This window comes from Micrasema longulum, unplaced genomic scaffold (genome assembly GCF_059751315.1).
Source record: "Micrasema longulum isolate JH-2025_06_02 unplaced genomic scaffold, ASM5975131v1 h1tg000253l, whole genome shotgun sequence".
In the NCBI taxonomy this organism is placed as follows: Eukaryota; Metazoa; Arthropoda; class Insecta; order Trichoptera; family Brachycentridae; genus Micrasema; species Micrasema longulum.
This window is the reverse complement of record NW_028277458.1, coordinates 679476-701008: the sequence shown is the minus strand read 5'-3', so window position 1 is coordinate 701008 and position 21533 is coordinate 679476. Positions and strand designations below refer to the sequence as shown.

Sequence of the window (21533 nt, the reverse complement as noted above, 5' to 3'; positions counted from 1 at the left end):
ATATCTATGAGATTTTTTATGAGTGAAGGTTTGATTTTATCATATCCTGGCGATGCATTTTTTTTAAGATTGTCAATTATTTTACACACTTCTTTTGTCGTTGTTGGTCTAAGAAAAAAGGTACTATTTTTTTTTTCTTCGTTTTTCTGATATGTTTAGACATGGTCCATCTAATTTACTTGCAAGGTTTTGGCCTACATTGGAGTAATATTCATTGATAATATTTTATATTTCTTCTTCATCATTTGTGAAAATCCCATCTTTTATATTCATTTCTTTTATATTAGCTGATTGCAATTTTTTTCCAGACTTGATATTTTTTATTATTTTCCAAAGTTTATTGCTGCTGCCTTCTGCTGATTTTATATAATTCTGGTAATATTGTTTTTTTGATTTTCTAATTTCATTTCTTAAATCTTTTTGAATATTTTTTAGTTCGGTTACAAGTTGACTGTTATTTCTTTCTTTAATCATTTTTTTATATATGTACTTGATTTTTATTTTTTATTTTTTGAAATATGTTTTTAGTTAGCCAACCCTCCTTTATTGACGTTGTGGAGTTTCTCACCTTGGTTTTTGTGTTCTTTTTTATTTCGTTTTGGATAATGTCTTGTAACTGTTTAAAACTATTAACTTCTTGTATTTTTGCCATGAGATTTTCTTTTAATTTGACATAATCTGTTATTTCTAAGGTGTATTTTTGTTTAGATATTTTTTGTCTTTCGATAGGTATATCTATATTTAGATAGAGTGTTCTGTGATCACTTAGTGGAGTATCTTTGTAGTCTACAGTATATTTAGCTTCTACAATATTTGTTAATACATGATCAATAATCGAATTTTCTCCTCTGTGATTCCATCTTGTATATTTTTCAAGTGAAATTTCGTTACGAATTACATAATTATTAGATATTAGACTATTTACATATTCATTTGTTAGTACATTGTCTTTTTCTAATATATTGATATTAAAATCCCCAACTATTATTGTTTTTAGATTTATGAAACTATTACTTCGGTTTTGTTTGGTCGTCTGTAGAAAGCACACAAATTTATTTTTTGTTTCATGAGACTTATTAGAACAATGTTTGCCATATCTCTGTTATTTTCAATATTTTTTGCTTCGTAATTTAAGTTTTTCTTTATGTACATAGCTACACCTCCTCCTCTACCTTCCCGGCAGGAGTTTATTACATTGTAATTATTGATGTCATATAATTCTGCTTCACTATTAGTGGGCCATGTTTCAGTTAGAATTATGAAATCGGGGTTTTCAAATTCACTTATTATAAGTGCTTTTAGTTCATCTATTTTGGGTTTCAGACTACGAATATTTATGTACAGTATCTTAAGGTTTTTAATGTGGTTATTTATTATAAAACTAGTTAGTTCAGGCTCTGATCCGGTTCTTTTTCCAAGTTTTTTGACCCACTAGAATTTTTTTGTCTAAAGCATTATTTTCATTAGCATCACTGAAAACATTTAATATATATATTCTTGTTTAATTATATCTATAATTCTGTGTGTTTCTATTTTATAAGCATTGTTGATGAAATATGAATTCATTTGGTCATTAAATATTGGGCCAATAAATTTAGCATGCTCAAATAGATTAGTTTTGTTTTTTATTTCTACGTTTAGTTTTGATACATTTAAGTTTTTATTTGTTGCAACCGAATGAACAACTACATTGTAATGCTTTAAGTTTTGGAGTATAAAGTAAAGATTGCTTAAAATATTAATGGGTGATTTTTCATGATTTCCTGGGTATAAAAATACAAGATCATTTTTTGTTAGTTGTTTACACCGTTGAATAATTGTCGACATATAATTATCAATTGTTGCGTCAGGAAAGATGTAATTGCTACACTGTACATTACTGAATAGATTCTTTTCTATTTTTTTTCTAAGTCTTCTCCCTTCTTCGTCTCCGAATATTAATATTTTGATCTTTTCTCCTGGTGGTAAAAGTCCTTTTTTTATTATTTCAAGAGGTCGGTTTTCATAAAATATTTCACTATTTTAAGCCACATAATTATTTTCTTTATAATTATTCTTCTGTATTGTTAATTGAATTTCTTCTATATTTTTTTGCAATGTAAATATTTTGTCTTTTATTTCTTCTTTATATTTATTTAAACCTGTGATGAATTCTTGAGACATACGTTTAATCAATTTTGTATTTTCTTTGTACTCTAGTAATATTTGTTTTGTCATAATAGTATTTTCTTCAAATTGATCCTTCAATTTATTTATCATACTTTTATCTACATCTTGGGTTTGTTTACAAAAAGGACATTTGAGTATTTCTAAGTTATTTTTGTCATTTGGTGTAGGAGTAAGGGACCTTGATCGAAGATTATCCAAGTTTATGTTTTTAGTGTTTCTTGGATCTTCCTTACGACATAAGGTGTATTTCCAGCTATCTCGGTAGATTTTCGAAATTTTTTTCTAATTTTCTGCTGTTGTCCCTGTACAGCTGTAATGAAATACTTCATAGCATCGACTACATTTTAGAGTTTTTTTTGGGCTCAAGCCACTATTACATATTTTACATTCCATATTAAGTTTTTTTCGGGATATAAAAAATGTATTTTTTTGTTAAATATAAAAATGAATAATATTTTCACTTTCGAAAAAGAAGTAAATTAATCCTGATATTTTAAGTAAAAAATATAATATATTGGGATATTTTTATTTTTTGTATCAGTTTATTTTTTCCATCTATTGAATAATTTTAATAGTACGACTATAATTATAATTAATTAGTTAATAATCATTGACCAGTTTTTTTGTTGATATCATAGATGGCACTATAAAATTACTTTTCAAATGGTTTTAATTTTTAATTATCAGATTTTATAATTTCATCAGAACATTATTATTTTATCTCACTATTCTTTATAGAGTTAATTTATTTTTTATTTTTACACTAGAATGTTTTTATTTTAGCACTTAAAAACACATTTTTGAAAGTTTTAATTGTTAACTGTCAGATTGTCATATTTTATCAAAAACGTTATTATTTCATCGATAGTTAGTTTATTTGTTATTTTTACACCAAAACTACTCTTTCAAATTATTTAACTTTTAAAAAAACACCACTGTTTGTATTATTTTTCACTTTTATATACTTTAAAGAGATACAAACTGCTGGAACTATTTTTAGAACGTCATACGTTTAAGGTAAGTCAAAAATTCTACATATATTTTATTTACAAGTTATGTACTTATTACGTACGCAGTTTTCCAGTACTAAAGGCATGCGCCGCATGTATCGCATGTATGGACGACACGCCACTGATGTATTGTGTAGTGAATATAAGTGGACTTATTTAACAGTGATTTTCAAAAAATATTTGTTTTTTTTCAAACCTTAATGAGGAAAGCTATCAATCACCTTATCAATTGATGTTAAATTGTTAGGAACGCTCCGGCTTAAAATCCAAGTTAAAAAATATGAAAAATTTCAACAAAGTAATAAAAAACAAATAAATATATATATATACATATATATATATGTATATGTAAGTACTCACATATACACATACATATATAATTACATGTATATATGAATAATATGTAAATAAATGTAATAATGCTCATTTTATAACATCAATATTGAAGATATTGAATAAAAAAAATATCGAATAATCATTATAAAAAAAAGTTAAATATAAAAAAAATGTATTTAAAATGGAATACTAATCATTTTTTCATATGTGTGAACATGCATCTATGTGTGCATACAAACTATGAACATTGCACATGCATCTTTTTTCTACGTCCGTCCGGGCGGATAAAAATTACAGTTCTGAATGCTAATTTGAACCAGAATCCTGGACGAGTGTTTTCGCCTCGGAAACTACTCGCAGGTAAAACATCTGAATAAGGAAGTCGAATGGAGATAAATCTGCCTTGAAATGTAGTGGTTGGTGCGTTCGCCTACCATATTTAAGGTCTTGGGTTCGATTCCTGGCCATAATCTACGTAAAATAATAGTTTCAATGGTAAATCTACACTGCAATTATCCATTGGTTATTAAGGGATCAATGCATAATTTATTAAATGCACGATTATAGGATTTATCTTTTGGCGACTTATATGAAAGGAGTCAGAATTAGAAAATTAAAAAATAATCATGTAAATAATTTTATCTGGTGTTTACAATTTATAATTTTACTGTGATGGACATAGGCTATTGTGATACAAGTAAATACCGTTTTTGCTTCCATTTATGCTTACAATATACACATGTATGTTCATAAGGATGAATGACAATATCCGACTAAGACCCTCAATAAAATCTCCCAAACTCACAGTGAACGCGGTAGAGTTTAATTTAATTGAAATAATAAATGAAATATGGCATTTTAAAAGATCATTTCTTTTATTGACAAAAATATTGCTTTTTTGTATGAGTAAAACCGATAGGGAGACCCACAGTCTTTAAAACGGTTTCGGATATGTGGAGGAATTGTACTCCCGCTCCGGGGAGTTACGCTCTCGGGAATTTTCCCGTGGCACATCATTACTGGCACCTCCAGTACCTTATGCACCATTGGGTGCGAATAAGCGTTTGATGGTGATGAACATAATGTCGTTGTATTATTTTAGATGTTTGTAAAACTAACATTGTGGATCATCGTAGTAGATAATTTTTATTTAAGAATAAAAAATACTGTTTTGTGATCCACTGTATTTGTTTACACAATCGAATATATGTATTTTGTATGTTTACTTGTTAAAAAAACCTAAAGAGGGAAAAGTTTTGTAGCCGAAACTAGTCAGATGTGTGAACAAATAAAGTGATTTACAAAAAAAGTTTTTTTAATTCTCATTTTTTTGGTATAATTTGATTGTTTTGGTAATTTTGTTGATAATTAATTTTCTGCTTACTAAAGCAACTATTTCTCTAACTATTTCTAAATCAACATATAATATTTTCATAATTTAATCAGTGCATGTTTGTCCTAATCAGTGAATGCGCTTATTAAAATGCATGTCGTGTTGGTTTTATATTTTTGTGCAACAACTATGGTAAAGGTGTATAGTTGGTTTTGCATGTTGGTTTAATGGGTGTCCTGACGAAGAGACGGGTGCGTCTCGAAACCGGTAAACATAGAAAAGTCAGTAGTGGTTATATACAAATATTTAATAACATGTTCGACCACAAAGTAAATGCTTAGTAAAACTCCATAGACCGAATTCCTGTGTATTGAAAGCAAAACACAAAACAATTGTGTTTATAAACAAAATGAAAAAATAAAAGTGTTGAATATAGGGAACAAGGTTTTTTTCTAATCAGTGTAAACTCGGATATGAAAGAAGAAATAAAAATGAAGTAAGTCTGCCATTTAATAAGAAGACGAAGACATAGAACTCGTTGATGCACCGAGCTGGACAGTTTAAGGAAATACCATAAGAAATAAGAGAACAAAAAAATTCATTTCATTTGAATGTAAGTTAATAAAACATGTGTGTAGCAGATAAATTAGCTGTTAAAAAGTAATCGTATTCTAGTTGTCTTTAAAAAAGTTTTTTTAAGTGTACGTATTTTGTTTAGAAATGTTAATAATTAGCATATATTTTAATAATAATTAGATATACGTTAATATTAGGACATTCATATATTATTTTTGTACTTTTTTAAGACTAAATATTTATCTTTTTTTTAAAATGACCTGTAACTTTATCAGACAAGACAAATCACGAATATAAAAATAAAAAGTTTTTTAAGTGACAGTGACAATGTAGCATAATGTATTTCTTTATATTAGATCAGAGCTACACACAGTATTACACATATGAAATTATTACTGTTTTGAAAAAAAATGCCTCAAAAGTATCGAATATTTCAATATTTATAGATATTTTTTATTGTATTTATTATTTTATTTATCAAACATATTATACGTATTTATTAATTCTTATTATTAGTATAAATTTTTAAAAAAATAATACATCTTCTATCAAAAACGTTTCTCATAATTCAGAACTGATTGAAGTAGGAAAATATCCAAAAAAATGTGCTGACATTTTTAATAACTATTTCTCTAATGTTGGTATAAATTTAGCAAACAAAATTAATAAATCTCAAAATCCCACTAGTAAATAAATAACAGTAATCAAATGGTCAAAATAACAGTAATCAAATGGTCAATATTAAATTCTCCAATTTTGAATCAATTAGCGAAAAAAACGTGGAAAGCATAATCAAAGGTCTGAGAGTGTCAGCTAGTCCAGGATATGATAGAATCAGCGTTAAGACTTTTAAAGAAGAAAGTTGTAAAGAAATAATAACTCGCATTACTTATATAACAAACAAAAGTTTAGAGAAAGGATTGTTTCCCACAATTTATAAAAAAAATTATAGTTACACCAATATACAAATCAAATGACTCAACAAACGTTACTAACTATTGACCCATATCCCTTACCTCTAATGTAGCAAAAAAAATGAAAAATCTGTTAAAAAACAACTTACAAATTTCCTTTAGAAAAACAATTCACTTAATTCACATCAGTATGGTTTTAAAGAAAATACAAGCTCATAAGATGCTTTAGCTAAATTAACTTCGATCATTTATAAAAGTCTCGACGATGGTAAAAAGTGTTTAGGTATTTTCATTGACTTAAGAAAAGCTTTTGATAGTAAATCTCATGATAAACTAATAAGTAAATTAATTGAAATTGGTATTTGCGGAAATGTTTTATCTTGGTTTCAAAGTTACTTAAGAGAACGTCAACAGATAGTGAAATTTAATGACACTTTTAGTAATAAAATAATTGGTTCAGATACCTCAAGGAACAGTAATTGTACCTATTTTATTTATTATATATGTTAATAATATTTTTAATATACAAAATATGAATGGTGATATTATTTCATATGCTGATGATACCGTACTCATTATAAGGGGATCTTCATGGGACGAAGTAAATTTAAAATCAAATATAGATATTAATAAATTAAAAGAATGGTTTGATGACAATATTTTGTCTCTGAATACTGAAAAAACATATTACATCACTTTTACATTGATAGAACAAATTATACCTCCTATAAATATTTGTATCCACACAACAAAATGCAATGAAGGATATCAGTTTCATAATAATAATTGCCTTCAAATCACTGAAAAAAATAGCATTAAATATTTAGGCATTATAATTGATAAAAATATAAAATGCAAGGAGCAAATAAATAATATTGTAAATAGAATGAGAAAACTTATATTTGTATTTATTAGATTAAGTTATATATCAACCATCGAAAAATTGAAATCAATTTTCTTTGCATTCGCCCAATCCATATTACAGGATGGAATAATCGGATGGGGGTGGTGCTTTTAAAACAAATATTTTACCGGTTGAAAAAATACAAAAATTAATTATAAAAGTTATTTTGAAAAAACCGTCTACTTTTCCCACTGTTTAATTATTTTAAAAATTTAAGGTTTTAGATATAAAATTGCTGTATAAAAGAATTTTTTGCTTCTAATACATAAAGATAAAATAAATATTAGTATTTCTAGGTCTCCAAACGTAAGTACGCGACCTAGAACAGGTGGAAATATCTTAATTTCCAAATTAAAAACAACTACTGCACAACATCATTATACTTAGAGAGAAATATTTTTCTTTAATGAAATGAACAAAGATAATAAAAAGTACAGTCAGGAATACAATATATTTAAGAAAGAAGTAAAAAATTACATCTATAATTCTTCTTTATGTAACACTGATTGAAAACATCGTTAATATCTTTTTTTATATTTATTTATGTTATTCCAAAAATATTATTGGTTAAAATAAAATAATCTATTGTAAGACGTCACTCCCCATTATGTACACAAGAATTGTTTATTTCTTATACGTAATGGGAAACGTTAACGTTAATGTAAATGTATGTATTTGATTAATGCAATAAATTTTATTTAGTTGTAATATTGTATTTTTATTTGTTATTAATAAAAAAAAATTAAAAAGTATATGGTTGATAATATACTCCCAGGAGTAATCTCATTTGGGACCGTGCATAAAAAAAAACATTTTTGTGATGATACATAATATCATACATAGTGAATACATCCGAGATAGTAAGAAAACGAAAAGAAACATAAAACATAGTACTTTACACCATCTATGTATACAAATAACATTAATAACTATCACTATCAAAACGATTTAAGTAATATTTTTTTATTGCGACACTTTTGGATTTGCTATTCGACTTTTCGTGTTTTAGCTCATCGGGCAGTTAATTTAATTCGGAATGTTCAATACTTTCCAGAGAACTTTTGCCGAACTTTGTTGAGTGAAACTTAGAGACATGAAGATTCCCCGATTTACACTTTATTAATAAATTATTTTATAGAAATACGAAATTTCTTTCTCAACAGTCCTCTTAGTAAAACCTGTGTGAAGGAATATTTTTTAGTTTTGTTTTAAAAACACAGTAATAACAACAAAAAAAATTGAAAAAATACCTAATTAGAAAACACTTTTTCTAAAAAGAAATGACCAAAAAATAATTTTCACAATAATAATAATATTACGAGTACAATACATAAGTTTTTTAAATATTTTTTTTAGTTATTGTATACAATAATGCGTTATAAGAATAGGCATATTTATATTATATTTTTTTATTTCATTCTTCATACTTCGTAGGTATTTTGTAGATATCGAGTGAAAAAATAACGCATTATCCGTTAATAAAAAGTCGATTACAGGATTCATATAATTCGGTTATTCGAACTAATAATAATAATAAATTAACACCGGTTGCGATTAGGCACACCCCAACAAAATTAGTCATATTTGTCAGATTTGTCGGATTTGTCGGATTTGTCGGATTTGTCGGATTTTTATAACACGTGTGAAGAGGTAACACATTTTGCATGCATTTGCAGGATAAACGCGGTAAAGTGACCGGGTCGTGTGGATTTGCGTGGCATGTGTGAAAACGGCCTAAGCGCACCCACTGGTGTGCACTGGCGAATCAAATAAGGGGTATCATCAAGGGGGATCATCTGTCACATGAAAGTTAGGTTAGGTTAATTAATTCTCGATAATAAATCATTCCAATTAGTTTATTATCCAAATTTGCCATTCTAATATACCTACTTGATTTTATTTCAAAAGAAGGGGAGCTTTTTGTAAACATAGACTGAATTCAACCCCCTTGGGAGTTAATAATATTAATAAATTACAACAGAGATGAAGAACATTTTAAAGAAAGGAATATATAAGTCTACGCTTTTACATGGCTTATGACCTGGCATTGGCTGGTTTGAGTGGCCACATTACACACTATGTAACATTCACCGTCTATGTTTCAACATCCACATTTCCCGAACTCTTTCAACTGTTGACTTTTGTGAAGTAAAAGAGCGGACATCTTTATTATGCTTTATTATGCGGGTGACCATTTAACCCGCTGGGCAATGCTTGATAAGAATTTGTCGATTTTCATAATTCATATACCAGTTACAATGCCAATACTTCCGTGTCCCTTTCTCGCGAATGTTTCCTCTCTCTGAAAACAAAGCGAAAATTACGTTCCTGTTTCTTTTGGAAAACGCTTCTCGGCAACGCGCAACGCGACGCGTTCGTTTTAAACGGTACTAAAACTACAGGACGAAAAGTGGTTGATTTAAGTTTCTGTTAATCTAAGCCATTTTAGGCATCGAGAAATAAAACCAATTTATCTGAATGTATGTCAACAAGTGTGATAAAACGATTTATTAAATATCTTACCCTGAATTCGGCAATGACCGATGGCTCACCAAACCAAAATACACTCGATAACAAGTAACACGAAAAAATACTGTTTTATTACAGAGAATCCTTATCATCGCTAAAGTTATATTGTTATAAGAGGTGAAATCTGAAAGTGTTCAAATGCTGCTTCAAATCTTTACCACTAATCGTGTAATTTTAGATAATCGTGCAGGTAGCAAAGAGCACATAGGGTAAGTAACCCGACAGAGAGAGCAAAAAAATTTCATCCCTCAACAAAAAATTTGAAATAACGACTTAAATTCTAATTTATTGCAACAGGCAGGCAAAATTTTTTTGAGGAGGTTATTTGAAAGTTGGCATTTACATGGGTTTTACTTTACACACTGTATAACATTCCCCACTCTGCCTTTGTTTGAACATCCACATTTTCTTAACTCTTCCATCTGTTGACTTTTGTGAAGTAAAAGAAGGAACTGAAGCATTTATTAATGTAGGTAAGATTTATCTGGCTGAACTTTTCTGCTCCAATAAAATAAGTCAAACTTATATTCAACTCAGAAGTAGAAACTTCATAAAACCGAAAATAAAGCACCTAATTTAATTAAATAATTTTGTGGACGAAAGAAACAATGGAATGAATAAAAGTATGCAGAGTGGTTCTTTAGATACAAATTTAGCAAGGAAAAATGAGATGACTAAAAATATAAAAGAATGTTTGATTGTATTTTGAAAAGGGACAAATGACATGAATAATTATTTCAAGTATTTGGCAAGGACTAATGGATTAAATGTACTTATCCCATTAGGGGGAATTTTTTTTAACGTTTAATTGGCAAGAGACAATGACATAAGACAAATTGGTTTAATGTTCCTTTCCGCTTTTGGCCATATTTACTATACTCTGTTGGCCATTTCGTACGAACTTCACACGCGCTTTAGCTCTGTAATAGTAGAAACTTTCGCAACCACTATCTCTGACAAACCATGGAAGATAAAAATAATAAACATTAAGAAACGTAAACAAGTGAAACGGAACAGTGGCTTGGAATATCTTAATCACAGGGGTAAAATTGTTTCTGCTCAAAAAATTCACTCTGTTGACTATGCGCCGTAAGAAGTGCATGGTCAAAGTAAATATACAGGACCAAAAGAACGTGCTCACTTTATTTTGGGCTCTTGGTGATTACCAAACAAACTTGCCTATGCCTCATTGCTAGTTACAAATGTATACAAAAAAAACCTACGTTTTCGCGAGGGAGGTCAAGGTCCTCGAGCAAGAACGATAAATCACAGCTATCATCTTAGAAAAGGAGGGCAAATGATAAAAGTATGCAAAATTTGCTATACCAAGATTTTCGGTATGACAAACCGCTTTATGATAACAGCTTTAAGAAAGCAAACAATTTCTATTTCGGGAATTTTAAGTCTCAAAAAGCGTGGCCATTCTGTACCTCCAAACAAAATATCGGAGCGAAGAACATTTGAGGTCTAAAACCTCATAAATTCGTATCTTTTATATGAGTCCCATTACTCTGGAAGGGACTCAGGTGACACAAAGTTGTTGCCAGTAGGCTTAACTCTGGCCACTACGTACGAGACGTACAAAGAAAAAGTGCCTATTAATTTTGTATCAGTTCTTACATTTGGCACCATTTTCAAAAGTATTAGACTGAAAATAAAAAAAACATCCCTGGATACCTGTAATATCTGTGACACTTTTGGCATGAAAATACAAATAACCCGGTCGGCTGGAATAGAAGGAAACGCAGAAGTCCAAAAATTAGAAGAGAATGCTACTTTGCACATAGTGGAAGCTGATGATGCCTATGAAGAAAAAAAAACTTCTCAGTATTTTACACCTAATTGACTGTCACGATTTTTTCAAAACTTTAAAATATAGTTCTAATGTGTCATGTACAGAAAATATTAATTATTTTTATGAAAATTAATGTACATATGTAAAGATTCTTTTCTTTTTCTTTTAGTCTTTTGAATGTACCTACAAAATGAAAAAAAATAAATTAAAAGGATGTGGTTTTTCTTATCCCATACTTCACCCTAAGCTCCTTCACTCATCTATCTATCTATCTTTATCTTCTATATTCTATATTTATATATTTAAATGAATCGCCGATTTGTGTCTCGCAAAAACTCAAAAACTGCTTGACAGTTTTACGTTCGGTTTTTTGCAAAATTTTCTAATTCACGCCCTCAGGGTTAACAAATAATAACATCTTCAATATATTGAGTAGAAAAAAAGTTAGAAGCATATTTGTGTTTTCATCGATTTTCCAGGATTGCATTCGACTGAAATGCATATTCCAAAAAAATGTAGAATATTGTTTTTTGTAAATTAAAAAAGTTTGTATTTTAACGTTTACAAACATCAATTATTTTGAATGGATACTGAATTGATTAATTTCCTAACAATTTCCTAATTTCTACATGTAAACATATTTTTAATGGATTTTTAGTAAAGTTTTTTAGAAAAATTACCGACATTCGGAGACATTTTTGAAAAACGGATTCTTACACAGAATGCACCCCTACCGGTAAGTAGCGTAGAGTTTGACATTTGCAAAAATATTTCTTTATTTCAAAAATTATTGTTTCATGTTTTGGAATTTAACCACAAACAAGTACCAAGGTACCTACCTATGTAATTAAATCCAATATTTGAATATCCACCAGAGAAGGCAACGGAAAACCACTCTGGTCATCTTTTCCCAGGAATCCCTACGGCGAGTACATCAATAAGCAGTCATCCTGGCTGCAAAATGTAAATTTAGCGCAGGACAGATACATATGCTTTCGCTGTAGTGATCACCATCGTCGGGGGGACCTGGCAAGGCACTATAAGAAGAAGAAGATTTGAATATAAAAAATGTTTAGTTTAGGAATTCAATCATAAACAAGTACTTAGGTACCAACATATCAATGAAAAGCATTTTTCCCTTTATTCCTAAAGTTTTTGCACGCTTTCACGATACAGTTATTTTTCTTTAATTATTATTTATTTATTGATGGACTCATACAGTTCATTCCAACTATGATAAAAACATTTTCTCATACTGAATACAGGTACAAATGAAATAAAATACAACGAAATAAAATTAAAGCTAGAACAAAAAAATAAAAAAATTACTACCTCAAGACAAGATCTGGTCTATCTTTGTTTTTTCTTTTCTTTTGGTTTCGAATTAAATGTCAAGGTCACGTCGAAACATGGCTGACGATAAAAGAATGACTAAACTCGCGTTAGGCATGGGTTGAGTGCCATAATTTTAGAGGGCTCAGGGTAAATCGCGCTCTTAATTTTCTTAATTAAGACATATTCCTGTATTTTCTCCATGAATTATGGTACTAGAGTAGTGATTTTGGCGTGATTTTGATTTTTTGATGATTTTTGAGACCTCTTAGCTAATTGCATGAGGAGATAAAATGAAAAACTAACCCTTATTACGAATATAATATAATAAAAGTTTTTTTCTTTTATCCGAAAAGTTTTTGCACACTTTTACGACACAATCATGCATTTTTCTTTTTATTTATTTTGGTTTCGAATAAAATGTCAAGGTCACGTCAAAACCTAGCTGGCGGTTTAAGAATGACCAAATACGCGTCGGTCATGAGTCATAATTTTAGAACGCTCGGGGTAAAAAGTGGTCTGACTTTTGTTCATTAACACGTATTCCCGTATTATCTCCATGGATTATGGCACTAGAGCAGTGATTTAAGCACAACGAGGCCTCTTAGCCAATCACATGAGGAGATAGAACGAAAAACTTACCCATATTACGAATTTAGAAATAGCTTAAAAAAAGAAAGAATAAATTACGTGTGTTCTAATTACGAAATAACGTTTGCTGAACTAGCTTAAAGCAGGCAAGCTAACGTTCGGGAATAAAAGTGATTTTTAGTTTTGGAATTCAATCATAAACAAATACCTAAGTGCCTACTTAAATTCAATATTTGAATATCAATAGCTTTTAGTTCTGGAATTCAATCATAAATAAGTACCTACGTACCTTATCTTCAATGAAAAGTCTTTTTCCTTTAGTTCGAATAGTTTTTGCACGCTTTCACGACACAATCAAGCATTTTTCTTTTCATTTTAAGACAAATATTAAATTAAATTTTAACTGCAATATACAAACAAGATATACAAGAGCGTCAAATAATTTAACTTGCGAACAACCTAGAACTATTTGAAAAAAAGCACAGCAATAAAGTTCTACAATTCACTTTATAATGACCTAAAAAATAAATAACTTATAAAACACCCGATTAAAACAGTTTTTACAGCCCGTGTCGGTGATATGTAATGATAAATTATCGACTTTTTATAAAAACTATTGTGTCATGATAAATTATATACCCTCAGACCAGCACTTTTGCTGATTGGGAATATTTTGTACAAAAATAATATGTAATGTAATGAAATATGTAAAGTTAAAACAATGTATTTTGTCATTTTCATAATTTATTTTGGTTTCGAATTAAATATCAAGCTCACGTCAAAACACGCCTGGCGATTGAAAAATGACTAAATTTGCGCTGGGCATGAGTTGAGTAAAAATATTCCCGTATTATCTCCATGGATTATGGCACTAGAGAAGTGATTTTTGCACGATTTTGATTTGAGCACGATGAGGCCTCTTAGACAATCACACTTGGAGTTAAAACGAAAAAACAAACCCCTATTACGAATATATAAATAGCTAAAAAAAGTCCAAAATAGGCTTTCTTGAAAATAGTATTTACAAATTTAAATACTGGTAAATGACTGCACAAATTTGTTTTAAAATATCATATTTATACATACATTTAATACCACGTCTATAATATGATCCAGTACCCTATGAGTGTCCATTTTAATATTTGATGACAAAATATTTGGAAAGAAACAATGGCATAAGTCAGAAAAAAGTAACAAATTATTAAGTTACACTATTTTAGGTTGCATAAACAATTAATGTATGTTCTAAAACCTACTGGTGCAAAAATTTTGTAAAAATAATAGAGCCGTTTACGATTTGTGGGATATTTCATAAAAAAACGAAATTCTGCCGCTCTTCTGAAAAACTACTTTTTTTACTCATTCTTTTGTTCCTTTCGCCCACATTCCCAATTTCCCTTGCGACCTTCGTAGCGTAATGGCTGAGACGCTCGCCTTAGTTAGAAGTAACTTTTTAGTTAGAAGGTAATTAGGTAACCAGAAAAATTATATTTGTAACTTTTAGATCTTACTGGACATTAAAAAAATCATATTTACTTAATGAGTTTAAATAAATTACATAATACAAATAAGAAGCGTTCCTTATCATACATTAAAAAAAATTGCCCTATCAAGGAAACCAAATTAGTAAAATAAAAACGTTTGACAGTTTCAATATCTGAGGTCAACTAATTTTAACTCCATACTCACAAAATAGTTTTAGTTAGATTAAAAATTATTTTTTAAATTTACGACGAAATCTTGTCAATAATATTTCTATTAGAACTACGAACATGAAAACAATTCCAATTAAAATATAAAATCGAATTTAATCATAACAATGGGGTATTATCACCCGGGAGGAATATCAGATTTAACATGTTGCACATATAAAGGATTTCTCAAAGACTCTTTTAGTGTTTATAAAAGCTCTAATAATCAATAATTTCATTCATAAATTTCGTTTACTATTTTCAAGATCTCTGAAAAGCTATTTTATTCGGTTGGTAATAAATTCGATCATCCAAATCCACCCAGCAGTACACCACGAGTCGTGCATTTGTTTGAAATGTTGGTAGTACCGAATAGAAATTCAAACGACGCGTATTGTTGTCTATAATTTTTTGCCCTTCTCTAGCCAACCTTGAAATAAATGGCGACCGTAAAATGGGGTGACATTTAAATCGTAAGGCGACTTTGATCAGCGGATATATTGTTTATATTTATCTCTATAACTTATGATCATTAATAAATTTCGGTCAATTTTAACTGTTTTATTTATTTGGTATTACAAAATACGCTTTAAACGCAATTGTTACATAACCTTATTTCAAGTAAGAATCGTCTAGCTATTTTTTTATTTTTTTATTTAGTGATATACTATTCATTTAATGATAAAAGTAATTTCGTGTAATTTTCATTGTCTTGACATCACTGGTATTTATATCACCAAGTATCCATTATTATTTATTTATTTTTACATAAACGGTATAAATTGCCTTTCACATATATTGAACATAAATATGAAAAAAAAATATACATATTTAAAAACATAACAAAAAATTATAAAATTGCATAACTATAACAATAGTAACAAGTAGGTAAATACACATAAGCAACCAAAAATATTAACGAAATAAATACATAAATATGAAAAAATAAAAAAAAGCAAAAACATTTTTAAATATCAAGAAAAGTTTAAGAATAATATTACGAGAGAAAAAAAGAAATCAGACTCGTTTTATAACTATCAAGTCCGGAAACAAATATATCAGCCTTGTCCTCATACTGATTGCCATATCTATGGAGCCTAGGGATAGGCGAGTGCATGTGATAGTTGGTTCTAGAACTTGCAGAACAAAAAGGAGATCTGTGGCGGGTATGTCGACCAGGTACACGGAAACACACCAACTCCAGCAAATCTGGACAGTCAATTAATGAATTGATCACCTTAAAAAGTAATATTAGGTCAGTTAGGATTCTTCTATCAGAAAGTCTTAAAAGATTTGCTGAAGACAACAATTGATTATAATTAAATAAAGCAGCTGGAATATGAAGTTTAAAATTAATATATTTTAGAAATTTCTTCTGGACGCGCTCGAGTGAATCAGAATGTATACGATAATGGGGCGACCAGACTGGAGAAATATATTCTAAACGACTTTTAACCAGGGAGCAATAAAGTGACTTGATTGGTGCGATACTTTCAAATTTATTAGTAACCCTACAAATAAATCCCAACATACTTAGCGCCTCATTTGAAATCTTGTCAATATGTTTGATAAATGTAAGTTTATCATCAAAAATTACGCCAAGATCCCTAATGAAATCAACTCTTTCAATTGTTGCGTGGTTCAACAAATAGTTAAAAATTAAAGGTTTCTTACTTTTTGGAAAGGAAATAACCTGGCATTTATCTATATTGAGAAAAAGATTATTTTTATTGCACCACTCGTGAATTCTGTTATGATTGTTTTCATATTTTAATTTTTATTTAACGAAAAATAAGAAGTTTTCTTAAATGAGCTGAAATTAATCATTTTATATGCATCTTTTTTTGCGAGCGACATGATTCGAACTTACTAATAAAAGTTTTGAGACAGGGCCTACAAAAAAATATTTTGCTCAAATACTGGGAAAAGTTGTTATAAAAATTCGAGCTGCTTCCGACCATTACAAAATATTATTTGAAACACTATACAATGAATAATATAAAGCTAAACATCCTTAAAAGCATTTTAGCCAGTTTTCCAGAACAGAAGGAAAATTTTATTTACCAAGCGATAGTAAAATGTGGGGACTGGGGATTTCCCCTTAACATACGGGATTTCAGAATATAAATAAAAATATTATGACTCAAATGAACGAGTGTAAAAGATTTTCTTTTAAAGGTGAGCAAATAAAAGTGAATATTATTAAGTAAAATATTCGTCCTCGAACGATAAAGGTGAAGTGATACATGTAGTAAACCAGATAATTGTCACGAAATGTTTGTGAAAAAAAACCTCATACACTTCAATTGCACTTCTTGTGAAATTTTCTCGAACACTATTGAATATAGCCAGAATTAATTTCCCGAGTATGCTTCACGTCTTTATAAGAAACATATTAAGAGATGCAATAATTGCTTTCCTGGAATAAAGTACTGGATTCTAAGTCATTCGGTAAAATAAATGTTATCAAAACTGTGAAAGATAAGTTTTCATCAAATAAAAAAAACGCAACAACCCCTCGTTCTGTTTCGATAATAATGTCAGCCAATAAACAAATTCTTATACACAATAATACATTTATTAACTGATAATTTTATTCAATCGGAAAGCAAGGTTATCTTTATCAATTATTTGAAATATTTCATTAATATATTTTTTTTAATCACCATAATATTTTTTAATTTTAAACTAGATTTATATTTCATTTATTATTTTTGTGTTTATATTAAAATTCCATTTTTTGGTTTACAATAATTAGAAAAATAATTTTTGTTTTATCTGGAATTAAAGTATATTATTTTTAATTATTTCATGAGATTCGACTTAAACGCTTATTTATTAAACGCCTTTTCATGGGTGTTTTTTTTGTAAGTAATTTATTATTGGAGAATGGATAATATAATTCAGAAAGAAGTGAAAAGTTATATTTATAATTATTTTTTGTATAGCACTGACTGAAAACACCGTTTTTATATAATTTATATGTTATACTAAAAATATTTACTGATTAAAAATAAAATAAACAAATTATTGTAATACGTCATCCTCATTTTATACACAAGAATTGTTTTTTTTGCGTAAAGCGAAACGTTAATGTAAATATATGTATTAAATTTATTTTTAAAAATGTATTTAGTAGTAATTTTGCAAACGTTGTATACTTATATTTTTTTATCTAAATAAAGTAAAAAATAAAATAAAATGATCAAAACAAACGCATAAAATTATAATGCATCAAAGCGACCCCGCTCCGAAGGGTTGACTTTGATCACAAAGTTTTTATTATTTTCTCGCTCACACGTTTAAAGTTCGAAACTGATCAAAGTCACCCCATTCCACTTACTCTACTCGAATCATAAGTTTTTACGTAAAAACTATCTCGGCATTCGATGACGTCAAACTTAGTGACGTCATGAGTTGTCTGTTTTTATTTACACCTAAATGACTAGACTTTGATCCTTTATATCTCCCTTATTTTTTAACGGATTTTAATAAGAATAGTACCTATTGTTTTGTGATTTTTCTAGTTAATTTATTAATTAATAAAAAAATCCGTGATAATTGCCCATTATCTGTTTAAATACATAATATGTATTGTGTTAGTTAGTTAAAATAAGTGGGCAACTCAAAACTGCTGATTTTGAAGTTATCTAGTTGTAGTAATTACCCCACGATATACACCTACATAATTAGCTAGTGAAAACAAATACAAACATATACACACGGGTAAGTTATACAAATGAAAACACATTTAATATTTACAAAGATAAACCAGATGAAGGTATGTACAAATCATAACGAACAATAAAGAAGGGCTCCCCGGGTGATCAGAGGCCCGACAGAGAGAACCACCCCCAACTAACTAAAGAAAGGACAAAACAAGAGAATGCGTGCGTTCCACTCAAACAAACATGAACAGACGGATGAATTTAAGAAATATGAATATTTCAACATAGGCTGAATGGTGAATTAACATTAACATGTGCAACCACAGTGTATGAAGTGGCCACTTAAACAGGCCAGTTACATGTCACACACCTTTCAAATGATCTCCATCTCAAACGAAATAATATAAATATTACAATGTAAAATTTTTGCGGTAATCGTTTAGTAGGTCGTAATAGTGCACTTTGGGTTATCTCCGTATTATATTTCGGAGGGAAAAAATAATGTCATGCTACGGAAATTTCTGATAATAGCATAATATGTTACAAACTTCATTATCAATAGCGCTTATAAATAAACGGTATTTTATGATTAGCGTTAATCCACAACCGGTCGATACAATTAATAATTAAGTTGTGCAAACTTTGCGTAAATTAATTTATTGATTGAATTTAGTAAACAGGTATTTTTTAAATAGATAATGTTTTGAACCCACGGAATTATACATATTCATTTTAACCTCTTCACTCTTCACTCTTCATGCACAGTGGCATCATACAATACCGGCTTTTTTTCCCCGGAGTCCTAAATGTTTTTTGAAGTGTCATAAATGAATAACCGTATCGCGTTTCCTTTAGGAACATCAAAACATATCAGCTACATGGCGCTAATAGCTGTAGTTTTTTGAGGGATTGATTATGTTTGACAGGTGTAAGGGTTTTACGTGAGTTCAGTTTCATTGTATTTTTTTATTAAAAATCTCAAATAATCTATTGTATTTTCAATGCGAGTATTTTTATTTTTGTAAAGAAGATATATTGAAAATAAATATTACAATAAAATACCTCAACTAATTTGCCCCATGAATATGTGATATCATTTGATACCATCATATCATGCATGCGTCTGTGGAACTGAAGTAAAAACTTTCATTACCTGCTAGGTATTTTGGTCATTAAACCGAGATTATGTTAAATTTGTTGTCATTTTATTTTAACTTTTGTTACTCTTCAGATTCAATGTGTCGAGTGAGCGCACTAGTGCTAGGGGTCATTTATGTGCAGTGTTTCGAACTTTACCAGGGATCAGCCACTGGGATTTTTTTTTTATTTTCTTTTATTTAATTTTTTACAATATACATAAGAAGTAAAGCAGATTATTAAAAAAATTAAGGATAATTACATAGCAATGAAATATATATTAATAGTAAACAAAAAAATCCCACAAAAGCATGGCCTGTTCGTGGGTATACAAGAAAATGTTTATGAATTTTTGCTCCTATAGTAAATAGACAGTTATAATGTTTTTGGGTAACATTATGAAAGAGAAAATAAAGTATTATGTAAAAGATTATGTGGTATTTTTTTTATAGTAATTAAAGGGGGAAATAAAAAATATAAAAAAACATAAAAATATTCCTTATTATTAAAGGGCAACAAAATGTATCATAGAAAAAAAGAGTTCATATCTTTAGTTTGAATCCAGGATACCTTAATATATTACGTATTCACTTAGTTGTTATTTATTAGTGTATTAATTTTATCATTAAATTTAAAGGCATAATATAGTTAATTAAGGTTTTTTTTTTTATTCCCGATACATGAAATAAGGCAGAATAAATTGATCCATACGAAAGGGTGGAACAATTGAACGTAGTTATGCAGAAAGCAGCCAGTCCACAATTTTGTAAAAATGAGATAATGATGTTATCGGGTGCAGTAAGGTCAATTCAATGTTCTACTAAAAACTGCCAAACCGTTTACATACAAAAACTGTATAAATAACCTCTTAAAAATGGTGTCTTTCTCAAAAAAGACATTCTCAATTTGCAGAAAAGGCCCACAAAACTAGAAAAATCTTATGATACTTTAAAAATCAATAAATCTGGTCAAATATGTAATTGCATTCTTGTTTGTAATTAAAAAAACTAATGTTTTTATTGTTTATCATTTATTAAAGTCGAAAAACATTCCAACTGTTGTGAAGATTCGATTATTTACCCTTTTCATAAAAGTGATATTATCTCAGTTTCACTTTTTTTATGGCTGGCTGCTTTCTGCATAACTACGTTCAATTGTCTTCTGAAAAATAACAATTCCAGGATAGTGCGTGTTTTTTAAAAGAATGAAACTTTTGAGAGTTTGGAATCAGTGAAATATTATCAGTAAAAAGATAATTAAAAAATTTTAAGCCTATAAAATATGCATGTCTCTGTGCAAGCCTTGTTTTACAATGTGGTATTTCTAACATACGATTCCTTCTTTGACTTGATCTTTTTGAATTACTTGTCAATAAATTTTGGTTCTTAAATATATATTTTAAACATTAAAAACAATATATCAATATAATAATCGGAATACGGTGATCAATTTGTGCCACAGTTTAGATTTATTAAATCAATCAGACAATCTGTTTTCTTCATTACCTTTTATTCTAAAACTAAAATTAATTGACATTTTTGTTGTGGA

General features: G+C 28.9%; 2 protein-coding genes across 3 annotated transcripts in view; both read right to left on the bottom strand.

Annotated features, from left to right (window-relative positions):
- LOC148283209 (uncharacterized) overlaps positions 1-9779 on the bottom strand; it is a 35323-nt gene extending 25544 nt beyond the window's left edge. Inside the window, exon 1 of the mRNA XM_088223893.1 lies at positions 9766-9779. The gene's annotated coding sequence lies outside the window, so the exon portion shown is untranslated. The remainder of the gene's footprint in view (positions 1-9765) is intronic.
- Positions 9780-12472: 2693 nt separating this feature from the next.
- The window catches only part of LOC148283208 (SET domain-containing protein 4), a 35545-nt gene continuing 26484 nt past the window's right edge, over positions 12473-21533 (bottom strand). For both annotated transcript variants that reach the window (XR_015821912.1, XR_015821913.1), the window contains exon 3: positions 12473-12603. The gene's annotated coding sequence lies outside the window, so the exon portion shown is untranslated. The remainder of the gene's footprint in view (positions 12604-21533) is intronic.